Source organism: Mustela nigripes, chromosome X, assembly GCF_022355385.1.
Source record: "Mustela nigripes isolate SB6536 chromosome X, MUSNIG.SB6536, whole genome shotgun sequence".
Lineage (NCBI taxonomy): Eukaryota > Metazoa > Chordata > Mammalia > Carnivora > Mustelidae > Mustela > Mustela nigripes.
This window is the reverse complement of record NC_081575.1, coordinates 123,211,412-123,231,085: the sequence shown is the minus strand read 5'-3', so window position 1 is coordinate 123,231,085 and position 19,674 is coordinate 123,211,412. Positions and strand designations below refer to the sequence as shown.

The 19,674-nt window shown below is 49.0% G+C and overlaps 1 long non-coding RNA gene across 1 annotated transcript in view; it reads right to left on the bottom strand.

The window, feature by feature from the left end:
- Window positions 1-5,455: 5,455 nt before the first annotated feature.
- The window catches only part of LOC132007412 (uncharacterized), a 28,706-nt gene continuing 14,487 nt past the window's right edge, over window positions 5,456-19,674 (bottom strand). The window contains exons 4-5 of the long non-coding RNA XR_009401347.1: window positions 15,087-15,181; window positions 5,456-6,770 (exon numbers count right to left, since the gene is read on the bottom strand). This is a non-coding gene — a long non-coding RNA (uncharacterized LOC132007412). The remainder of the gene's footprint in view (window positions 6,771-15,086; window positions 15,182-19,674) is intronic.

The following is a 19,674-nucleotide window of genomic DNA, read 5'->3' as shown; positions in this document are numbered from 1 at the left end:
GAATATTGTGGATAATACTCTGCAAACAGAGCTGTGCAACTATCTCTTCAAGACGTTGCTTTCAATCCCTTTGGGTAAATACCCAGACTTGCAATGTGAGATCCAGGGGCAGCTCCTTCTTGCAGGAAACTTTATACCACTGTCTACCGTGGCTGTACCCATTTACACTCCCACAACCCAGGCACGGGTTTGTCATTTCTTTAAGTCCTCCCCAACACTTGTACTCTCTGGTTTCATGTTTGGTTTTGTTGTCTAGACATCATCATGAGGGTGAAGTGCTGTCTCATTACAGTTTTGATGTGCATTTCCTAAATGGTTAGTGATGGTGAGCATCTTTTCATGTGCTTATTTGACCCTTCGTGTATGTTCTTTGGAGAAATTTCTATTCATCTTGGATTGAAAAAAATAAGATTGTTTATTTTGTTGTTGTTCCTAAGAAATAATTTTTTTTTTTTTTTTTTTGCAGGCTCTAGACAAGAAATAAGGATGTGTAAGTTTTCTCAAATTCTGTGGAACCCTCAACCACATTTGGAAGTCTGTTGCTTCCAGTTCTGCCTCTGGAGGAATCACCTCAGTCCCATAAATGTGCCATAAACCAGCCATCCAGTCTCCTTCTCCACCCCGTCCAAGCTCTCTCTGCCCTGTCCATGCAGAGTAAGGAGGGTTAGCGAGGGACGAGGACATCACGCAGACTCGGGGACACATCCTGGCCTATGCTGCTTTGGGTTTTCGCCACAAGACCTGGACTGTTTTTACACTTCCGTGGGTCTGGCTGTGTTGGATTTGAACTGTTCTGGGAGCTATCGTTTTAAGGGACCCCTCGGTGATGGTGGTTTAATTCCATCCCACTTACCAGGAAAGTTTTTCATGGCCGGATGTGGCAGATGCCTTCAGAGGAATCTCCACGAAGACCCCAATTCTCGGGCCCCCAGCGGTGCTGCAGGGGCTGCCGAGATGGCCTTGAGTGCAAGGAAATGGGAGTTAAACTCCAGCGGGGATCTCCGAAACTCCTGTGGGAGGCTGGACCCTATTCGGCACACATGCTAATTGCAATGCATGGTTTTGCTGTCCCGTGCGCAAAGACCCGTCTAACAGCGTGTTTCAAGCCTGTGCAATGTGTTGGCCCCACTGCACACAGGCACCGTGGAACTGCAGGGTCTGGGGCCATTTTGGTCAGGAGAGGCTCAGGCAGCAGATTCCGATGTTGCTTTGGTCCCCTGCTGGCCCTGCAGACTTTCGAAGACACTGGGCGGTGCAAGGGTTGTATTACCTGGATAACGTAGCCCCTTCCACCAACTCAACCCTCATTGTCAGCTGTCGAAGGGGCTCAGATGCTCCTCTGTTTCCGATTTTGCCCAGAAGGTTGGTTCTTGCACTTGCTTCCATCTGCCGCGGGGACGTCGCCAACGCTTGCAATGTGCAGACACATTACGGGCAGCAGCAGGGGGCATCTTCACGGTCCCTGGACCTTACCACGCGTGATGGGAGCTGCCAAGCAAAACCGGACGGGGAAACACCATTTTGTTTTCAAGTGGCCATCGCACATCGCCTCTAAGCAAAGGTTGCGATGATCCGTTTCAAGGCATGGTCGTGAAAAAACGGGGAAGACACTTAGACGCCAGGTTTTGTGATGGCGTTTGCATCTCACGTGGAAAGCGAACCTAGACGGAAAGCCATTAAAGCCGTATCAGAAGGCGTGTATTCTAACGAAGGTGTTTTGTGACAGGGTCCACTGGTCGAAGGAGGCTGGTCCAACATCTACGTTTTGGGCACGCCCCTCCTTGGCATCTTTATTTTATTATTTTAGGTTTTATTTATGCATTTTAGAGATAGAGGGAGAAAGAGAGCACGTGTTGGAGGAGGAGTAGAAGACAGAATCCCAAGCAGACTGCCCTGCTGAGCGCGGAGCCCATCAACGGGGTTCATCTCACAACCCTGAGACTGTGACCTGAGCTGAAATCAAGGCTCAGAAACTTAACGGACTGATCACCCAGGCTCCTCAACTTCTTAGCATCATTAAAGCAAGGGGAACACAGTGTAGGGAAGCTGGGCTGGGGTTCAGGTTCCCTGCTATTGAGGTTTCAGTTCTCCTGGACGCTTTGACTAATTTGGGCAAGTCCCTTTGATTCCCTGAGCCTCAATGACCTTCTTTGTGTCATGATGACAATGGGACAAAGTTAGAGGCCCCTGCGTGACTCCCTGGTGAAGCGTCTGCCTTCGGCTTGGGTCCTGACCCCAGGGTCCTGGGATCGAGTCCCACGTCGGGCTCCCTGATGGGAAGAAAGCCTGCTTCTCCCTCTCCCTCTGCTGCTCCCTCTTGATGGTGCTCTTGCTATCTCAAATATATAAATAAAATCTTTTTAAAAAGTCAAATAGAAGAATTGTAGCTATGTGGTTATCATGAAGGTTCCACATCTAAGAAACCACATATGTGCGTGGGTCATGTGTGTGCATGTGATCTTACACTCTCCATGTGTCCCGATGGAAGGTCCATTGGGATGACTTTGTTGCCGCCATGCCTCAATTTCATGGCTAACTTGGGTCCCCGTGAATCATGATTTCTCTCATGTCCCCTACGTTGGCTATGGGTACCGTCCCCAGACTCGGGAAGGTGGGGGGCCCTGGTGTTGATCAGAGAAGCTGCAAGAGAGGGAACTGGAGAGCCAGGCAGCTTGGCCATGGACACCTCTTTCCAGTGGGCTTTGGACACTTGGGATTTGGTGACCATAGTGGAGTTCAGGGCCCCCGACACATGGTTCAGATGCCAGCAACCGTGGAATATTATCATGGGTAATTATGCAAAGTGTGTGAACACACACATACATGGGGATGTCCACGTGATAAAGGACCTTTCCCCATGCAAGGCGACAATTGTCCATTGGCTGCTGTGTCTCCAGAGTCCCTGAGCCTGCCGTGCCCTAGAATGATCTCCAAGGGCCATTCCCCTCCCACAGAGCTTTCCTGGTGCTGCTGAAACATCCTGTCATCTGAGAAGCATCCCCTGCACTGTTTCTAGATGTTGGACTCCCACCATCTTCCCGCCTGAGAGTTGGCACGGATTTCTCCATTTCCAGAATTCCCCGAAGGGAGATGAATGCTGGCATTCGCCCATTTGCTTTAAAGCTAACGCCTGGGCTCTGTGAGGTTTCTGGTGAATCCTTGGTGAACAGATGAGGGGGCACTGGGATTCCCAGATGGGCCCCCATGGACCCAGAGCGACCAGCATGCATCTCGCAGACCCACTGCAATGAGCCCCACCCTGGACATGGCTTTGTGGGCTGGGTCTTCATCAAGCCTTCATCCTCCTTGACTTGGAGCTGGGAAAATCCATGCAAGTGGTAATCAAGGGAGGGAGCTGTGGACAAAGAGCAGGACCAAGTAAGTCCCTACGAAGCCTTTCACACAAGTTTGGAGATGCTCATGGGTCAACCCCAAGCCCCCAACGTGTTCCCAACAAGAAGGCATGACTGGAGCTTCTGATGGAGCCAACCCAGAACATCAAAACCCATAGACGCCCAACCTGGAGCCAGCCTGCTCCACACACGTCCCTACACGGCTGCCATCCCCCAATTCCCCAACACCAACACCCGCCATCAGAGACCAACCTCCAGGGAAGCTACTGCCACTGCCTCCAGAGATGGTGTCATGGCCCAATCATCATGAGGAACCCAAGACCTACAGATGAGGGACACGCTCCTGTGAGCAGAAGGGAAATGTACGGATCCTGCAGGCATCCCGACTGCATGAAGCCCATGTAGATTTTTTTTTTTTTCGTAAAGAATAAGCTTAAAAAAATTTTTTTAGAGTAGTCCGGCTTAGCAGGATATTAGCATTAGGATGATCCCACACTCATTTCCCCTTCCTGTTAACATCTGACACGACTTTGATGCCTTTGTTACTATTAATGGACGGACACGGATACATCAGTAGTAACTCAAGCCCACACGTTCTTCACATTTTCTTGGTTCCTCCCCCAAGTATGTGTGTTGTGTCTTAGGACTCGATCCAGAATCCCATATGACATCGGGTTGTCCTGGGTTCTTGGGGTCTTTTGGGCTGGGACGATCTCTCTGGCCACTGTTGTATTTGATGACCTTGACAGTTCTGAGTGCTGGTCAGGGGGTTTGTAGGGGGTCCCTCCACTGGGGTGTGTGTGATATTTTCCTCTTGCCTTCACTGGGATTATACATTCTTGGGTAGGAAATCACTGAGATGAAGTGTCCTTCACATCAGCTCGTGTCTGGGGACATACCATCAACCTGACCCATTGCCATTGGCGTTGATCATCTGGTTGAGGGGGTGTTGATCAAGTTTCTCTGCCATAATGTTATTCTTTGGAAGGAAGTCACTTCACCTAGCCCACAAGGAGGGCACGGGGAGATTTGCTCCATCACCCCGAGTCTCTACTATTTAGATGAACTATTGTGAATTCATCTCCCCTGTGTGTTATTCATTCAACCAACAGCCTATATCGATACAGAATCACGGTTATCCACGTGAGTCTTTAGGTGATAATCTGGTAGTGTATCATTTCTTTTGTGCTCAAAATCAAGAGTTTTCAAAGATAGAACCGGATGCCTCCTCCCAAGGCTTGAGGGAGACCAGTCGGTCAGAGCACAGCGTGGCATGAGCCCAGCATCTTGGCACGCTGTGTGTCCCATCTGTTCCCGGGGATGGATAAAGTCATCAGTCCCACGGGGACAGCTCTGTGTCCCCGCGGAAAACCTCATCAACCACGTGGTTGTTTCTCACGGCACCAGGCAGGGACAGATAGTCCCGACCTTCCGCAGAGGAGCGGGTGGGTTGAACGCCATCCTGGCTGCATTTTGCAGTGGTTTGGGATGACATTCGGCAGCCTGTGATGCCAGACGAAAAGAGTGGGGTTTTCCTTGTCTCTAAGGGACGTCAGCTCTCTGGAGTTCTCATGACTTGACACAGCATGCAAGGGTCACATCTTCAGTGCCATTAGACAGCTGTGTTACTTACCTTACAGAATCCAAATGGGGTCATCTGGCTGGGTCTATTTGTTCCCTTGTCTCAAGCCCCATCCATTGGTCACGTCACTCGGTTGTCCCGTCCGGGCTGTTATGAGGGTGGGGAAGACTGGGTGGGCTGGCGCTGGACATCACTGAAGGATGTCCCAGCTGGGCATCCACCCAGAGGGGATGTTTCCAAGGGCACATCTGTGTTTCCAAGGGCACACCTGAACTCTTTCTGTCTTTTGTTCCGTCAAAGGACCCTTGGTAGAATATGCAAGGGAAGGGACACATGAAGAAAGACACAGGGGTGCCCTTAAAACCCACCTCTCATGTACGCTGAAACTGTCCCAAGAAAGGCAATCAGTACTCACAAGGGACGCCAGACCCCACGTACTGTCTCCAAAGAAAGTGCTCCTTCAAAGAAAATCCACCATGAGACTAATTGAATATAATATATATATATATATATATATATTTGGGCATATATATAAGAAATAGAGATACAGACACACATACACATAGCAAAATCATGACTTACTGTGGTCATAAAACACCACAGACAGGTTGGCTCCAACAACGGACATACATTATTATCTCGGTCCTGGAGGTTGGGAGTCTGAGATCCAGGTGGGGTTGAGGTTGGTGCCTCCTCACGGGTCTCTCCTGGGCATGTAGTTGTCGTGATCTCCCCGTGTCCTCGTGTGGTCATCGCTTTGGGCATGTCTGTGTCCTCATCCCCTCTTCTAATAAGGATCCCAGTCCTATGGGATCAGGGACTACCCTTGTGATTCCATTTTCCCAAAAATCCCCTCGTTAAAGACCTCACCTCCAAATACAGCCACACAGAATACCACATTGTGTGGTCCTGGGGAATGGTGCTTCAACACATGAATTTTGCAGAGACACAACGTAGCTGACGGCACTCCCATCTTCAAGACAAAAAATAATATCTGTGTTTCCTAGGAGATGCATGACTTGTGCAAGAGCACGTGGTGGTGGGTGGCCGTTGGACTCAGAAGCACGGCTGACCACCTCCAAGGTCAGAGCAGCTGACGCGCTCCACGGTCAATGGTTTTTCCTCTTGAGCTGGAAAGGCTCCCGGCTGAGCTGCCTCTTCCGTGACCACAGAGATCTGAAGGACGGATGTGGACATTGCTTTCCTGTTGCCGCATCTCCAGAAGGATATAGATGTTGGGCGGGGATAAAACCAAACCCAACCCAACCCCATTGCCCGGGCTCATCATGAATTCAGTCTTGGCTGCCTCCAGATCCACAGAGCACTACGCTGGCAAGCCTTCGCTCTCTCTTCCATAATTATTTATCGAGAGCCTGCCCGGGTAGATGAAGGAGAGCCAGAGGTGACCAGAAGAGGCAGTTCAGGAAGCGTGCACTCAGGGTGAGGGGAGAGAACTTCTCCACACTTCTCCCCAGAGTGTGTCATCTGCAGAAGGGAGAGGAAACCACATCTCCATGGACATGCACACCTCAGTTAGACTTAAACATCTGCTTTATGGGAAGAAATGAGGCTCGGATCCAATCAAATTAATCATAACTGATAAAACAGGCAGCTTGTGATGTCCCAGGAAATACGGCCATAACGCACCCCAGTCCGTGTGCTGCTGGTGATGGGACGTGAACACGAGAGAGGCACGGATTGCCGTGTGCTGTGACGTGTCAGCCTTCCTCCAGAAGGCTTTCATGGAGCACCTGACCAGGCCAGGTGGGGCAGGGGGAGCCCAGGAACAGGTGAGCTGGTCGACTTCAGTCCAGCCTTCATGGACCTGAGTGTCCCTACACGGGTTCACACACAACAGTCAACCACATCAGAACGTGAAAAGCGAGATGTCTCCCCCACAGCTTCTACTGCCTCTAATCTCTCCTGTTCATCAAACCTCCATGCATGCTCATTTCCGCTCAAGTACCAGCCGCTACCCCGGCACCCGCCGTCCTCAACACCCTCGGGCTCTCTATGAATTTCCAACGGCAGCTCTCACAATGCACCAGAAACCTACTGGCTTCGAAGGACCCAAATTTACCACCCAGCCTGGAAGCATCCATCCGCGAGCCCGGCGTGAAACCAAAGTCGCCGACTGCCTAATCGTGCATTTCTAGCCTCCGGGACAGCGAGAGATAAATTCCCACTGTTGAAGCTCCCAGCCTGGTGTCATGTTACCGCGGCCCACGCCAACTGATATGCATGTCTCCGTGTCCCGTGGGCTGTCGCCGAGCCGGAGGTGCTCAGAGAGGAATGGGAACCACTGATTGATGACCGAGCGGACAGCTGACTTAATAGTGAGATTACACTGAGAGTGGCGTCTCGCGAGTTGTATAAATTTTCTTACAAGCGGAGGGTGCATTCAGTTCGACAGAGTGCCCACCACCAAGCCCCGTGATTATTCTTTTTCTCTACCTTGTGCGCACACACATATACACACATGCATAAATATACATGTGCATGTACAAGCACACAATGCATTAACATGCATACACAAGCACATGTGTAGATACACATATATGCACATACATGCACAAACACATACATGGGCATACAGATGTACAAACACACATGTATACACAAACATGTACACATACACATACACACAAGACACACATACATGAACAGATGTGCACACATGCACAGACATACACACACCACAAATATCACACACATGTACACATATACACATGTGTGCACACATGCATTCATATGCACATAAAACATGCACACGTGCACACACATACACACGCACACGTATAGAGACACACATACACATGTACACATGTACACACACAAATATATACATGTGCACACACACATGCATGCACATACACATGCACATTCAGAAACACACAATACACCTATACACAGGCACATACACGCACGGACATCTGTCACACTCTCATAAGTCTGTTTGCAAAAGCAATTGCACTACGCCTTCTGGAATTTTCAGCAGCATCTTCTGAAATCCTTTTCCCCAGTCCCGTTTTGTTGGTACTGAAGTCAACGCTTGCTCTGTGCAAGACTAATTTAAATGTCTGGCATGAAAAATCCAGATGTCTGTCTTTGGTAAATGCTGACCCATTCTGCTCACAGCACGGTTGGAAACCAGCTCACGGCCGGCTCTTTGTACTTTTCCAAGATGCATGTCCTGGCCCGTTGGCACATCCATGGCAGAGTCACCCCATGTATTTCCCAGGTATCTCTGCAGAAGAAACATCCCATGGAGGAGGGTCTCAGGTATCCGGGGTCACCCTGCCTTTTTCTCAGAGCTCCCATGATTTATTTTGGTCCCCACACAGCTTGCTGAACAGTTTACCGGCAATCAAGATCCCCCTCCCTCAGACACGAGCTGTCATCAAGCCCCAAACCTCGCTGCCTGTGACCACTGGAATTTCGTCGTGTCAGGGAAACACCCTAAGCCATTGACTCCCTTCCGAGCATCAGCCATGCAACGTGCAAGGACCACGCAGTGGCAGAAGGGCAAGGCTGAGATGTGATAATGCCTCGTTGGGCTCTGAGTGGACCACTCCATTGCCAGGTAGGGTCTGATGGTGGGCAGACATCCTCTTCTCCAGGGATCTTTGCAGGATTATGATCTGAAAGTGTTTATAACTCAAGTAGCGGTGACAGTCACCGGACTGACCTGAACCAGAGATGGAAAATGTGCATTTTAGAGCAATGGTGGATTTTTAAATGCATTTAATAGCTTTCTCGGATACCCCTCCTGATGTTGCAGCTCTTTCCAAACAAATGCTTATCCCCACTGTTTTCATTCAGGTCTGTCCTTGAAGGTCACTGCTTTTATCTCCTCCAACGAGGAGTCAAAGCAAATCAGATTATGGAAATAGCTGAGCTGCAGGATGGAGGGGTTAATGTGTGTGCAGGGACGGGGGCTTGAGGGGGTAGTTTGCAGAGTATGTGGAGCTTGAATGCTACATCACGATTACGATGGGCAGACACAGAAACCCTAAAACAACAGTGCCTAAGACAGACAGAAGTTTGAGTCTTTCTCAAGTAAAGGTGACCCTGTGGTACCCGGTCCAGAGTTGGTGTGCTGGCTGTGTGTCAGACTCCTCTGAAACTAGGCTTTTTGCACTTTCTTGCTTCTCCAGCTGTAGTCATGGCCCCCGTTCTCATGGTCTGGGATGATGGTCCCGACAGTCCAGGGACCAAGTGGGAGGAAGGGAAGTAGGATAGGAAAGAAAGGGCCAGCTGTGTATGTCTTTGAAGGAAGGTTTCCAGCACGTTGTAGCACCAGTAGGCAGAGAGGGAAAAAGCTTTTGTATTGGGAGGTCCTGGGCATGAACGATGGTGCTTTTCATTATTAATTCTGTGACACTAGGCAAGGCTGGATTTCTGTGAAGCTTCATTTTGTCTCTTGTAACATGGCGGTGATGACGGTGATGATGGTGATGACAATGATGGTGATGGTCATCTCAGTGGTGATGTTACCAGTGGTGCTGATGATGGTGGGGACAGTGGGGATGACGGTGGTTGTGATGATGTTGGGGTTGGTGGTGATCGTGGTGGTGGTGATGATGATGGTGGTGATGGTGATGTTGTTGATGGTGGTGATGATAGTGATTGTGGTGATGGTGCTGGTGATGGTGATGTTGATGATGGTGATGGTGGCGATGGTGGGGATGATGGTGATGGTGATGGTGGGGATGATGGTGGGGATGGTGATTGTGGTGACGATGGTGGTCATGAAGGTGACAGTGGTGATAGGGAACCAGGATGGTGATTGTGATGGTGATGGGGATGAAGACAATGATGATGAAGGCAACAGTGACGACGGATGATGGTGAAGACGACGATGGTGGTGATGGTGATGTGACCTGCCTCCCAGGACTGTTATAAGAGACAAAGGAACTGTAGTCTGCCATTTCTTGAACACTAGAATGCATCATACAAGTCACGCTTCTTTTATTACCCAACCCACTTCGGAAGAAAACCACAGTTTTCTTGAAGGCTCATACGACAAAACCACCAGCTCCAACGAATAAAAAGGCAATTATGTACCACATTTGTGTTTGTTTCTCTATTTATGCATCAGAAGAGAAATAAGGGAATGCACACTGGGTGAATTTTTAAAGAAAGATGCATTTACAAACACCACTCAGGAAACACAAACAAAAGTTCTCTTCCTAATATGTCCTCACATCAGACAGACGTGGTGTGACTCTGTACTGTGTCCTGATTATGTGTTCCTCCGTTGATCGTGCCTTGGATGAGACGCAGTAATTGCTGTCTCCCTGGTACCTGGCTCAGTGTTCAGCACCTCCAACACGCTCCACCAAAGCCTTGACATGAATTACTTTCCGCAAGAATGTTAATGAACCAGATCGAAGGGAGAGGTGTGAGAAAGATCTAGACACAGCAAGGTGAAGGAGGGAGCCATGGGATTTTGAGCAATTAAGAAGGGATAATGAAGACACAAAGGTCAGAGGACCAGGCTTATCAAGGAAAAGAACAGCCTGGACAAGCCTATCAGTTCTCTTGGCGGATTCACATAGTTTCTCAGTAAGTCCCTGATGTGCGTGCTTCTCATCACGCCACCTGTGACCAGCGTGGTCCAACCTGCCCTCTCTCCCTGGACACTAGCCTCTACCTGCCCCTACGTCTCTCAACAATCATTCCTGCATCATAACCTCAGCCCAGAAATCAGATGGATGACTTTGGTCTCTACGTCAGGGTTCCCGATGGGGCTTCTCCAAGAAGCAACCTGGGGTTGAGGATTGAATGCGGTGGGAGGAGGGGCGGGGGCTCAGGTAGGGGGTGAGGAGGTGATACAAGAAAGAAAAGTAGCTCATAAAAGGGGACTTCTCAAGCCAACCACACAGAGGTGATTGGAGCTTATCCCATGGTGATGCTCTGGCAGATAGCATAGACACCCACCTGGGGACTGTCCTGTCTGAAAAGTGAGGGACACCATATTTATACACTATACCCAACAGCACTGTGGGCGGGGGGCAGTAATGTGACTTTCTCAGACTTCCAGCATGCTACTCAAATGGGCATCATGGGATCCAGCAATGAACGTAGTCCTCCAACAGAAGGGCAGGGCTTGCATTGGAAGGCAGGTCACTGTTCCCAGAAATGGCAAGGAATTCCCAGGGGTTTGAGAGGAACACCCCCATGAGGATAAGGTCCATCAGAGGAAAAACCTCCACCGGCCTCTCATTTCAGTGTGAATGAAACCCAAAGTCCACGTAAGACAGCAAGATCTGCCCCATCCCTGTGGTCTCCAAACTCATACCCCAGCCCTCTTCCCCTCCCCACACAGCCACGTGAGTTGCGTCCAGTCAGGCTGGCCCATAGCCATGCCACCATCTACACTGTCTGCTCCCGGATGTCTGGGCAAACGTCACCCCCAACCGTGGCCACAATGGCGCAAGGACGCCTCTTCTGCCTGGTCTCCTCTGGAGCACAATGCCTCGTGAGAATGGGTGAGGAGGTGGCTGGGTATTATGAATGGATTTGTGTACCTGGACTTTAAAAGTGGGCAGGATGCTATTGACTCAAGGAGTGTCTGTGTGCTGGCGGGCTTGCTCATTGCCCCATCATGCTGCGGCGTGAGAGCATCTTAATAGGGGTGGATGTTTGGGTTGAAGCCTTGAGAATGCGTACATGCGGCCAAAATGTTATCTCATGTGGTTGATGAGCCATGCTTCCTGCCTGACTGCACAGAACTGACACCCAGAAGACTCCCTGGGTGGCCACCTCCTCCAACACACCTGACCTCCAGGTTGTGGGCAACGCCCTGATACTCAAGGGCTCACAGAAACTCAGCTCAGGAGAGTCCAGAGACACTAAAAGTCAAGAAACTGACTCATGCCTGATTCTGTGTCGTCCTGGATTTCGGAGGGTAAAGGTCTATGCACCAATGCCCAGAGCCGCATCGACCTCACCTGGGGGCTTGTTACCTACGCCGAGATCTCAGCTAGCCCTTCCCCTGCTAGCTCAGAATCGGCACTTTTGCAAGATTCCCGGGAAATGTGTGTCCACAAACATCTGAGAAGCCATGACGTGCACGGAGCGGGAAAAAAAATTCTTCATCACAAAATGCAGAAAGGCATCATTGTACTTTTCAGACTTTCTGTGCAAGGCTGTCGATGCATACAGGGGGACAGAGAACACATAGTGATGTTCACACCTTCGTGCTGCTATAATATGCCACATCCATGAGGTAGGGACATGTAGGAGTTTGACCGACTCACATATTTTGCGTGACACGTCAATATTTGATGAATGGGGCTCAGCCCCTGCTGTTATGGAAAATTGTTCTTTGAGACGTCATGGAGCCTATCACTGCCTCCTGGTCCTGGCCAGGTCTCTGGTCATTTGGTCACAGCTATCTTCCTGAATGGCGAGCAGATCTGTGATGGTCCGTGTTATGTGTCAATGTGGCCAAGTCGCCGAGAGGTGGTCAAATATTATTCTGGATGTTTCCCTTTAAAGGTGTTTCATTTGTATGCATTTTTAAAGCATGAGATCAACATGTCGAGCAGCAGACTCTCGGATTACCAGGATTACCAGGTTCGATGCAGATGGGCCTCGTCTAATCAGTTGAAGGCGTTAAGCGCCTCCGCTGTGAGCTTCCCTGAGCAAGAAGGAATTCTGCCAGCACAGGGCCTGTGCCACTCAGCTCAAACACCAGCTCTTTCCTGCACCAATTCCTTCAAACCAAACCAAACCAAACCAAAACAAAACTCCATATATGTTCTTCCTATATCGGTTCTGTTTCTCTGGAGAATTCTGATGAATGCATGATCTGACCGTGCTTAGGGCTGACCTCAGCACCACGGGGAGGGTGATAGGTATCCCAGCTCCTACACAAGCACAGAGTAAATGCACCCACGATTCACGAGCCCTTGTAGGAAAGGGAAAAAAAAAATAGAAACATAGGAAAGCATCCCAGATGGCTGTGGGCAGGCGTCCCGGGTAAAGGAAGAGAAACAGTGGAAGATACATTGTAAATGCTTCAGGAGACAAGAACCTAGCTGTTTGGGGGGACTTGCAACCATGTAGGATTCTTTCAGTTACAAATAAGTAACAAATCACTTGCAATCCTCATAATCGTAATAATAATACTAATAAAAAGGAAGTTCCCGTTGTCGCTCTGTCTAAACAAAGGATGACAAACAAACTTCCGGATCTCGTCGATATTGCAAAATACATTGTGGCGAATGGTTTGGATTTAGTTTGTAAAATACGTGGGGGTGTGTGTGTCTGTGTAGGGATGAGCGAGTAAGTGGGTGGTGAGTGTGTGTGCCTGTGGGCTGAGGACACTGATATACATATGCACGGGCATGTGTCTTAGACCCACGGAGGTGTCTCAGTCCGAACACGCAGGTCCCCCACGTACCTCCCAGGTCCGACCACCTGTCATCCTGGCGGGAAACCGGAGATGAGATTTAAGTCACCGGCAATCTGCCACAGGAAGGAGCAAACTCCCCGAGGACCGGGCCTCCCGGCAAACACAGAGCAAGGCATCGCGGAGCCTGACGAGAGGTGACAAGGCACGCCAGGCCGAGTTACTGCCAAACGCCGGGCGCAGGATGTGGCTGTTGGAAGGTAATGGACTGGGCGGCCCGCTCACATCCCTCGTCTTCCTGATGCGAAGTGGTCTGTAATCAGCTCCTGAGAGGAGCTCAGACATGGGGAACAGCCCCGTCCTGGCCGCCGCTGACACGCGTCCCAGAGGCAGACCTCTCCAGGGCTCCTTCACCACGGCTGCTGTGGGTGTGCTCACGGGACCCGACCAGGTTTGAGGAAAAGAAACTCAGAGGTGCACTGAGATCCCATCTGGACAAGAGTGCGCCAAATGAGCCTTCTCTTGGTCCCTTTGCCTCTGGAGAGAGCCAGAGGCACCACGTGGGGCGGGAAAACCCCATCTTTTTAACCATTTCCTTGAAGGCTCTTTACAAGCCTAGATTCAAAGGTCTCTTCGACGGCGAACGAAAACTCTGCACACTTGTCCTACAGCACACATTACGCATAATCATGAAGGTGCACTTTTCTTTGAGGTTCTTTCTTGCACTAATTCTCCCCAGACATGGACGGACCTCACGTTCAAACATCAAGCTTGGAGAGACCTTTGAGAACAAGGAGCGTGTCTCCTCTATGGGGCAGAATTGCCCTTTAATTCCTTGAAGCTCCTACGTCTGGAAATGCATGGAAGATTTGGAGACTCCAACGTGAGCCTGCCACGTCCCCGGCCACTGTGTGAGCCTCGGCTCAGGGGAGCCTTGCAGGATGTGGGCGCGGAGACCTGTATGTTGCCAGCACAGCCAGCCTTTGCTGAAGCTTGGTTTCTGCAGCTGAGGCTACCAAACCCTGGGCCCCGACTTCTTGGAGGAAAATCCAAGAGTCACACACCAGTGACAGCTGCGGCCACCACACAGGCTCCTGGGACCTCATCTCTGGGCGTTTCTGAGCAGAAGCCAGAATGTTTCTGGGCAAAGCCCCAGCACACAGCTCATTTCTTCTCCCTGCCCATGATGCTCTGTGAATGGGTACCAGGGCTCTTCCTCTTGGGCTGTTGGAGTGTGGCAAGGAGGGAGAAGGTTGACCTGAATGCCGTGTCTCCATATTCTTATTTTTTCTCAAGTAGCCAGAAGAGCGTCTTCCTCCTGGGATCCTCTTGTCAAAAATGAGCGTTGTTCTAGACATCTTATCTACCATTCGTTGATGGTGCACATCCAGTAGACCCGCCGGAGCTGTCTCAATACTTTTGAGGGGGGCAGCTCAGACAGCTGCCTGAGCTGTCTTCAGCCCAGCTGTGGCTCTGAACCAATTGGGCTCCAGGTGGCCCAGGATCATGGCACCCTCTCTCCTGGGTCCGACTGCCGGCGCCCCAAGGAGAGCACGCCGGGAGAAAGGGCTGACTTCAATCTCCGTCTTCAATCTCTGACAAAAATCGTTTGATGTAGGGGATAAAGATGCCACTGTAGGATTCCTTCATGCAAAGTCCACCCTGGGCTGTGGTTAATAGGGTTAGCATGGTAGGGATGCCTCAGGGTCAACATCTGGGATCCAATTTTGAACCAAGCAGCTTACACAAAACACACACCACTCACTCCCAAAGAAGCATGCACACTCACCAGATCTCTGGCTCTCCTTGACCTGGATGGCACAGGTGCTGGTCTCTGCGGGACTGGTTCACGCCAACGCCATGTCCTACGTGTTCGCCAGGGTCCTTGGTAAAGTAAGACGAGCATCCCGAGTTTCCGAAATGATAAAGGATAACCATATCAGCATAGTCACGGACGCCCGGTTCTTAAAATACCCCGCTTTGTCCTCCCCAAGTAGATTTTTTTTTTTTTTTGGTAGCATATGACATTTGAAGGGATTTCAGAAAATATGTAAATTCTTGAAAAGGTTTTCAATCTTAAATTTTAATGTGGGAAGACTTCTCTTTGTTTGACACTGGGCTACAGAGGAAAGTATTGATCCCATGAAAATCAGCCAATTCTAGTTTGGTCCCTCAGAGAAGAAAAATGCAAATATATTTGCTCATAGTTAGAAAATCCTATTAAGGGTTATGATTTTTTTTTTCCCTGTCCCAGGGCTTCATAGATGTGAAGGCATTGATGCGTTCTCTGCACCCTGGTTTTGCAAGACGTTTGCAAATCATCATATGTTTTGCCTACGGTTTTTTTATTATTTTTTTTGAAGTGTGGATTAAGATTGAAACCCTCTTTCCGTGTTCCAAGGGCTTCAGAAGCAATAATCAACTGTGACAAAAACTGTTTGATTTAGGGGATGAATATTTCACTGTAGGATTCCTTAAGGCGGATCCTGTACCCAACAGGGCTTTGTGACACCCTGTACAATCATTGTGTGACATGCCACGGATTGCACAAACTGTATTTGAAATTATTTTAATGGTATTTGGAGGAGAAATGGCTCGTTCCCCAAAAGTCTCCCTGTGGAATCCTTAATAATGATATATATTTTTTTGCCCCCTATCAATGTCAAATAATCCAACCCCACTGTGTCATTTCTAATGTCTGAGATGAAATGAAGCCAGACCAGTTTGACTCTTGTGTTCTGTTTAGTCCCCTGTAGACTCTTGGAGAGCTTTCTTTATTTCATCTGGTCTGAGAAATTCGCCAGAATATGTCTAGAGTTGGTTCCATTTTTTGTTTTCAGTGAGATCTCCGATGTCATCGCTTTTATGATGATGTCCTTGGTCGACAGCATTCGTCTCCTGTCATTTCTATAATTATTGCTTCTGATGTATCTGTTGGAGGCAGGAAGGACTGAGTGGGCCCAAGACCTGAGGGAAGTCTGATATGCCTGACATGGGGAGGGCGGGTGGCAGGTTGGGAGACATGGGGAGGCTGAGGCATGAGATCATCGGGTCTTGGAGGGTGCGATGGGGTGATGTCCAGCGGCATTCAAGGGGGTCCTTGCCGATGGAGTCATGGCATCTCTGTCTGCATCAGTGCTTGGAGAATGATGAGAAAGGACTAGTGAGCCCATCAAGTAGACATGATGGTGGTCCAGGTTGGTGGTGGCGGCTGCGTCTGGGCTGGTAGCCACCATGATGGAGACTATGGGGCAGCCTAGAGGCATATGCCTTGGAGAGAACTGACACAGCCTGAAAATGTACCAAAAGTGGGGGATGAGGAGAAGGACAATGCTCCTTATCACAATGGGAGAGGCTGGGTGCATGAAGAGAATCGTGTCTCCCACCCCACCCCAGAGTTCACATGTATAAGCCCTACTCCCCCAGTGGGATGGCTTTAGGAGGTGGCACCTTTAGGAAGGCATTAGGGTCAGATGAGGGTGTGGGTCCACAATCGGTTTACTCTCCTTATGAGAAGAGAAAAGCTCAGTCTGTCACATGAAGATACACAATATGGTGGTCATGTACAAGCCAGGAAGAGCACCATCCCTGAAATCCAACCTTGCTGGCATCTGATCTCACACCTCCAGCCTCCAGAACTGCACAGAAATAAATTTGTGCTTTTTAGCTCACTAAAAGCTCCTATGGTATGTTGTCATGGCAGCCTGAGCTAAGACACCAAGTGAGGTGGATTTTGGTTGTTTTTGGCTTTCTTGTAAGGAGTTACTCTTTCTCTCTGTAGAAGCTTCCTGCAACCTTAATAACGTTGGTTGTGTAGGACTTTCAGGTGGTTACTCAAGCATTCTGACCACGTTTTGTCCCCATTAAGTCTGTCCAAATCTATTGAAATAGTTGCACTGATGTGCTAGCCACTAGAAAATATTTGGTGCCTGATGCCTCTCCTCTTGTAACCAGACACAGGTGAGGACAAGACATGGGAGGTAGACGTGAATCAGAAGGACAATGATTTGTCACCAGCAGACCCCAACTGGAGGGGATGCAGGAGATTTGTTGAAGATGTCTCATTGCCATCAGGATTCACCTTCTGAATTACCTACAGATGACTTATCATATTTGAATGTCAAAGAGTCAACATCTAGGATCCCCTTGGCTGGTCATCATGCATTAGCTCACTAAAAGCTGCACGTGCTCTGTGGACAGGAGGTCTTGGGAAATTTTCTCAATATTCCTCTACTGTGAAATATTCTTGCCCTGAGACAGAGACAGAGAATCTCAGTAGGGCTGGACCCGGAATCATTTTTTCCAATCCCGTGAGATTTATGCTTGGGGAGGGGTGGTTGATATAATTATCTGGGGGCACTAACCTGTCCTCTTTTCATATTGACTAGATACACTGGTACGTGCAGCACGGTTTGGACCGATCTGCACACAAGTATTTTGGATGTTTCACCTACTGGCTATTTGGCTGAAATTCCCTCGAGCAGAGATCATGTTTGATCTCCAAATCCTTTGTTCAGATGTGCACTGGTTCCCGGGGCCGCCATGACAAAATGCCAAATGGGGTGTCTTTGAACAACAGAAATGTATTCTCTCAGTTCTGGGAACTAGAAATCTGAGGGCAAGCTGTCAGTGGGGTTGGTTCTGTGTGAATTCTCTGATGGAGAGTCTGTTTCAGGACTCAGTGGTTTTTCCAGGAATCTTTGGCACTGCTTGGTTTGTGGATGAATCCCTCCAATCTGCTCATGGTCTTTGGTTTTCTGTGGTATTCTTAGAAGGACACTAGTCATATTGGATCCAACCGCACGATTTCATCCTATCATGCTAACTGATCACATCTGCCTGAGCAGAGGGTTTGCCATATTCTCTTCTGTGCTCTGAGCTCCTGCCAAGGTGATGTGTTCTCAATCCAAGGAGCTCCTGTGAGTCAGAAGTGATGTCTCTCATGGGGCCATGGACATGGAAGGGTCTGCTCTTGTTGGTTCTGATTAGTTTCTACCCTATAGTCCCTGGGAAGTGAGCATTTTAAGAGTACAGACCCCAGCTGTGAAATTCCCAGCCATCCCATTCTTCATAGCAACCCCATGAAATGTTCTCTGGTCACCCCCTAGGTTCCCCTCCAGCTCAGCACTTCCAATCCTCAGCTACCATATTAGCTGTTGCTGTGTAACAAATGTTAGCAGCTTGAAATTTAGCAGATTGAAACAGCACAGATACATTATATTTTCGTGGCAGTAGGTCAGGATTCCAGACATGAGTCACCTGGGTCCACTGTTAGGGTTTCCAAAAAAAAAAAAAAAAAAAAAAAAAAAAAGCAACACGGATTTGGGTGGGGCTGTGTTCTCATCTGAAGGTTGGTTTTCTCTTCTGGTTCATTCTTGCTGTTGGCAGATTCAGCTTCTCTTGAATGGATCCTCTGATTCCGTCAGGCCCACCTAGGATAATCTCCCTCCAATGAAGTCACAGTTACTGGATTAGTAACATCATCAGGGAGTGACATCCATCATGCTCATGGGTCCTGCTCATCCTCTGGGGAGGGGATTGTAGAGTGTGTGCACTAGGGCACAGATATCTTGAGGCCACCTCGGAATCCTGCTTACCATAGCTCCTTCTCACCCAATCTGCCTCTGAGGTCCAGTGTGTTTCCCAATGAGCTCACCGGATTTATCTGGCAGGTGCCTTGCCGAATTCCTCAGGTATCCAGATCTACCAATAGGGGAGCCCTCCCTGCTCTATATAGGGATTTGATGGACCCAAGGTTTAAGCAAGATTGCAGAAATTAATTGCATTTTCATGAAACTGGGTCTCTCTAATTTTTATAAGGTGCATGTAAGCCTTGTTTACAAGAGGAGGTGTTCTCAAAATAGCCATCAAAACATTACATAAATATTGCAAATGACATATCAGATAAAGGGCTAGTGTCCAAAATCTATAAAGAACTTAGCAAACTCAACACCCAAAGAACAAATAATCCAATCAAGAAATGGGCAGAAGACATGAACAGACATTTCTGCAAAGAAGACATCCAGATGGCCAACAGACACATGAGAAAGTGCTCCACATCACTTGGCATCAGGGAACTATAAATCAAAACCACAGTGAGATCCCACCTCACACCAGTCAGAATGGCTAAAATTAACAAGTCAGGAAATGACAGATGCTGGTGAGGATGCGGAGAAAGGGGAACCCTCCTACACTGTTGGTGGGAATGCAAGCTGGTACAACCACTCTGGAAAACAGCATGGAGGTTCCTCAAAAAGTTGAAAATAGAGCCACCCTATGACCCCGCAATCGCACTACTGGGTATTTACCCTAAAGATACAAACATAGTGATCCAAAGGGGCACATGCACCTGAATGTTTATAGCAGCAATGTCCACA